Source organism: Chamaea fasciata, unplaced genomic scaffold, assembly GCF_029207755.1.
Source record: "Chamaea fasciata isolate MVZ Bird 193981 ecotype frontalis unplaced genomic scaffold, bChaFas1.0.hap1 SCAF_10, whole genome shotgun sequence".
In the NCBI taxonomy this organism is placed as follows: Eukaryota; Metazoa; Chordata; class Aves; order Passeriformes; family Sylviidae; genus Chamaea; species Chamaea fasciata.
Genome location: NW_027094095.1, coordinates 29,207,644 through 29,212,989, shown reverse-complemented (window position 1 = coordinate 29,212,989; position 5,346 = coordinate 29,207,644). Strand labels below are relative to the sequence as shown.

General features: G+C 47.9%; 1 pseudogene; it reads left to right on the top strand.

The window, feature by feature from the left end:
• Window positions 1-308: 308 nt before the first annotated feature.
• LOC136294317 (CARD- and ANK-domain containing inflammasome adapter protein-like) lies at window positions 309-4,286 on the top strand (annotated as a pseudogene).
• The last annotated feature ends 1,060 nt before the right edge of the window (window positions 4,287-5,346 follow it).

The window sequence follows — 5,346 nt, the reverse complement described above, 5'->3', positions numbered from 1 at the left end:
AATTCATAATTATGCATTAAAACTCTGGAAGAAGCCTTCCAAGTGAAATATCTTTACATATCACAGACTTTTGTTTTGTTATTAAGCTGCACTTGTTGCTAAGGAAGAACAGAGAAGATCAAAGGACTTCTAACAACCAGCAACTCAAAGGTGAGGGAGTTTTTATTTCTTTAAAGATTTATCACTGATCTACAACGGTTGTGGGTTGAGAGTTCTATGAAAAGACTGAAATTATGTGAGCCTGCTTTGCTATTTCCTATTTACCATCAAACAATACCTCAATTCACTTTTTGATTAGCAACATGATCATGCATTCAGGCAGCTTGTTCACAAATCCGTACGGACTAAAAAAGAAGAACTTGTGCAAGGCATAAATGACCCAGAGCAGCTCCTGCACTAGCTGATCGAAAATGGTATTTTTACCCCAGAAAAAAAACCGGTCCTGAGTTTCTAGAGGACACGAACAGCAAAGAGCTCTTGAGTTTTAGACACCCTCATTTCTCAAGGTGAATGAGCCTGCAGGCTCTTTTTTTATCCATGTTTAAAGCAAGTGGAGCCAAAACTTTACAGCAAGATAAGAAAATACGTCAGTGAAGTAAATGAAAGCATTGGAGATGCCAGGAGACAGTTGATTGGGTATTTACTTGAAAAAGATAAAGTTTGGTTTGAAAATAGCAGCGAACAGCACCAGGGGAAAATGACAGACCTGGGGGAAAAAAAGCACAAAGGGGCTCCTAAGAAGAAAGGAAAAGTAACTCCACTTTCAAGGGCAACAAAGCCAAGAAAAGATCCTGGTGCTGTGACATCTTTGCTGCAGTTGCTGAAGGCTGAGTTAGAGAAAACACTGAAGGATAATGATCCCAGTGTGCTAAACCCTTCCCATGAAACACTTCTGCATGTGGCAGCTGCTCATGGCCAAACATCCAGCATGGAATATCTGCTCAGCAAAGGTGCAAGGACAGGAAAGGGAGAACAGCCCTGCACAGGGCTGCTGAGAAAGGCCATGGAGGTGCAGCCCAGGTGCTCCTCTAAGGTGGTGCTTCCATGCACACTCTGGATATGGAAGGCAGGACACCACTTCACTGGGCTGCAGAGAATAACCACAGCCACGTCCTGAATTTGCTCCTGAAAGAAGAGGCAAGGCGCTGCAGGAATCAGCACAGCTTTTTACACATGGCAGCTCTTAGAGATGAGAGCAGCCTGGCCAAAATGCTTTTAGAGGCTGGTGCCTGCACTGAAGGGAAGGATGAGAGAGGACAGACTGCTCTCAGCTATGCTGTTTCTCAGAGATTTTTGCACTTTTGCAGTGAAGACACTGCAAAAGTACTTCTAGAAGCAGGAGCCACTGTTGATTCCGACACAGTTGAAAGAACCTTCAACAGCAACCACCCATCCATCTTCAACATACTACTGGAATATCCTAAAGATGTGTCTGCTGACATCATGGAGTCAGCTCTTTTTAGAGCTGTACAGAATCTGCACAGTGTTGTAGCAGCTTTAATTGACAGAGGCACAGATGTCAATGCCCACAACACAATGCCTTACACTCCTTTGCTGCTGGCCTGTGAAACAGGCAAAGAGGAGTCAGCAGAAGTTCTAATGCAAAAAGGAGCAAAGTTGGGAATGAGGACTCCTGCTGCAGACACAGCTTTGCACTTGGCAGGGCAGGCTGGGGCTGCTTCCATCACAGGCGTGCTCCTGAGCAGGGGGATGGACACAAACCTCAGGAACCAAGCTGAGGAAACCCCGCTCCACATTGCTGCACGCCAGGATAACAGAGCATGTTGCCTTGATTTTTCAGCCTCCTGATTGTTTTCATTTTTACTGGAGTTTTCTCACCAATTGTAAGATAAACAAAGGGTGATGTTGTGTAAACAACACATTTCTTTCCAGGGGGAAGGACAAATTGATGGACTTCTGAGTTGACCACTGGGGTCAGAGGGGTGTTCTTCCCCCCCAATCTTTGACCAAATCTTAAAAAACTATAGAAGCTAAGATCCCCAAAATAAACTTCCCCTTTTTCCTTTCCATCTCGCAGCCTGACGGGTGTGTGTAGCTCTTTCGTGTCCTCTGGCAACAGGAGCCCTTGTTGGCCTTTCAGTCACTGCTGGGGCCAGGATTAACGCTGACACTAAAGACTTTGTGACTCCCCTGCACGTCGCCAGCCAGAGAGGCCACGCTGATGTTGCCCAACAGCTGCTGCACCACAAAGCTCATGTTAATGCCCAGGATAAGCAGGCAAAGTGCCCTCTACACCTGGCTGCTGAGCAGGGACACAAAACACTGGCAGAGATGCTCCTGAGGGTCAGAGCTGATCCCAACACACAGGACAAGGAGAAGAAGACTCCCCTGCACGCTGCAGCTCTGAGAGGACACCTCCGCACTGTGGAAGTGCTGTTGGCTGACAGGGGGAGAGCTGGAGCTAAGGACATGGATGGATGCACCCCGCTGCACTATGCCACCATGAGAGGAAATACAGACATTGCAAAAGTTCTCCTAGGCCTGGGGAAAAACAAAAATATTGACGACAGAAACATTTGGAGGGAGACAGCTCTGCGTATCCCAGCAGAGTATGGAGAGCTGATAAATCTCCTTCTGTGTTGGAGTCCAGGGCATCCCTTTGGGTGCCCTGGAAGGTCACAGACCTTGGCAGAGAGGTCTGGGACCCGATCAAGAGGGTTTGGGATCTGGACAGGAGGGTCTGGAATCTGTACGGGGGGGGTTGTAGACCCTGGCACTGAGCTCAGGAAGACAGTGAAGTCTTTGACTTCAATCCGTGGGAAAAACTTCCAACATTGAGAGAATTACAAGTCACAGAGGTATGACAGACAGTAGTGTAGTTTATCACAGGGTGGAAAATTTTGTAGTTTTGGAGGTGAATGGGGAACAAGACGGAGGATTTAAGGCAGTGGCCTGAGTTCTTCTCCTTGGTCTCCATCTTTTGCTGTGACAGTGGCACAGAGTAGTTGAAGGAGATTGGGTCAGAGATGACCCCTTTAGTACAGATGATAGGTATTGGCATGTAATTGTGAATAAGAGACACGTAATTATCTGTTTAAGAAGGCTGTGACATCCCACCACGGGGGGAGTCATCCTGTGTCCCAGCTGCTGCACAGACCTCGGCCGGGCACAGAGAAAACTGTAAGATAAGAAATAATAAACAACGCGAGAAACCTTGAAAAACAAGACCTTGAAGACTCTCATTTCGTTCTTACGTCTGGCTTGGGGCTTTCAGAGGGCAGAAGACTCTCAAGCACCTCAAGACTCTCAAGCTAAAACCCCGAGACTGCAGAGCCTCGGGGCTGCCACCAACACCTGGGACAGCAGTGGGGTCACCGCCCTGCAGGGCTGGGCACCTCCGGCCGTCAGCGCCCTCCTCAGCTGTCACCCTGGGAAAAAGGGGAAAAAGCAAATTTACTCACCCTCAACAGCCTCAGGAAGACTCCACTGCAAGCAGCGGAATTTAGTGAGATAGAAAACCAGGCTCAAATTTTAACACCGTGGAGAAAGAAAATGTTAATAACAAAATGAAGATGTAAAGAAAAAAAAAGGGCAGAATTCTCTGTAATGTCATTTGGATAGTCCTAACGTGGAATATGATTGAGAATTATGCTTGAGCTGGCAGAATTAAGCTAGCAAAGGTGATCTTGGAAAAAAAGGGATCTTAAGGACTCTGTTAAACTTTTAAGTATTGATCAGTCTTCCGCTTCTGTCATGAATCACATACTTGGGACCTATTTAAAATGCTCTAGGCTTAAACACATTGTGTTTGACCTCTTCCAGTATAAATCAAGACAAAGACAGAAAATACCTTTTCATGTATCTGTGAATATTAGCCTGTACGGATAACTTAGTTAGGCATTGTTTGGCAAAATCACAAGTTTAAAAAAAAAATCTATTGTGAATAGGAAGATGTCTGTGTTTCCTCAAGGCATTCTTGAGACTACAACAGTTAATAACAATTATTTTTCTTTCCATCTTCCATCTTTTGTCATACCATTGTCTAGATTTTGCATTTTTAAACAGAGAGAACAAAACCCATCACATTTGCCATTTATTCATTTCACTTTCATTCCAGCACAAAGATAAAATGTGTAGAATAAAAAGGTTACAAAAGAGTTTATTGGTTCAAAATATTTTTGTATTGAGATGACAACACAAATATAAACAGAGACTTTCTGAGTCAACAGAAAGTTCTGTGGGGTTATTCTCCTAATGATAATCAACCCTTACACTTCCCTTCAGATTCCAAGCCAAGTTACCACAAACACCCAAACACCTTTTGAGAAACGAAACACAGATTTAAGAATGAGTGAGACTAAAACTGATTTTTTGTTATGGATAAAACAACACTTTAACTTGGCCCTTGCAATGCCGTGGTGAAGGAACAGACACGACCACGAACTTGAAAGACACACACAGGCTCAGAGGATCACAGAACCCTTTAGGATGGGAAAGATCTCCAAAATCAACGAGTCCAACCTATGGACAATCACTGCCTTGTCAACCAGAGCACTGAGGACCACATCCAGTCTTTTCTTAAACACCTCCAGCGATGGGGACTCCACCACCAAGCTGGGTAGGGTGTTACAATGTTTAGTCACCTCTCCCGTGAAGAAATTTCTCCTATATATCCAATCTAAACCTCCCCTGGTGCAACCTGAGGCCGTTTCCTCTTGGTCGGTCCCTTGATCCCCGGGACCTGAGCCCGACTCCTGGCAGGGAGTTGTGGAGAGAGAAAAGGTCCGCCCCGAGTCTCCTTTTCTCCAGGCCGAGCCTCCCCAGACACTCCTCACACTTGTGCTCCAGGCCCTTCCCCAGCTCCGGACACCTCCATGTCCATCTCTCAATGAGGCGCAGACCCGCACACATCTCTGAGGATGCCCCTCCCCAGCGTGTGCTCCGGCCTCGCATCGCCGCCTCCCGCACTCCCCCTCAGGCCTGACTGTCACCGCTTTCCCTTTCTCTCTCAGCCCAGCCATGTCCCCTCAGCTCCCGGCCGTGTCCCCTCAGCTCCCGGCCGTGTCCCCTCAGCTCCCGACCATGTCCTCTCAGCGGCGGCCATGTCCCCTCAGCTCCCGGCTATGTCCCCTCAGCTCCCGGCCGTGTCCCCTCAGCTCCCGGCCGCGTCCCCTCAGCTCCCGGCCGTGTCCCCTCAGCTCCCGGCCGTGTCCCCTCAGCTCCCGGCCGTGTCCCCTCAGCTCCCGGCTATGTCCCCTCAGCTCCCGGCCGTGTCCCCTCAGCTCCCGGCCGTGTCCCCTCAGCTCCCGGCCGTGTCCCCTCAGCTCCCGGCCGTGTCCTCTTGTTATAGAGGAAATTTTGCACGGAATAGTCTGACACCGTTGC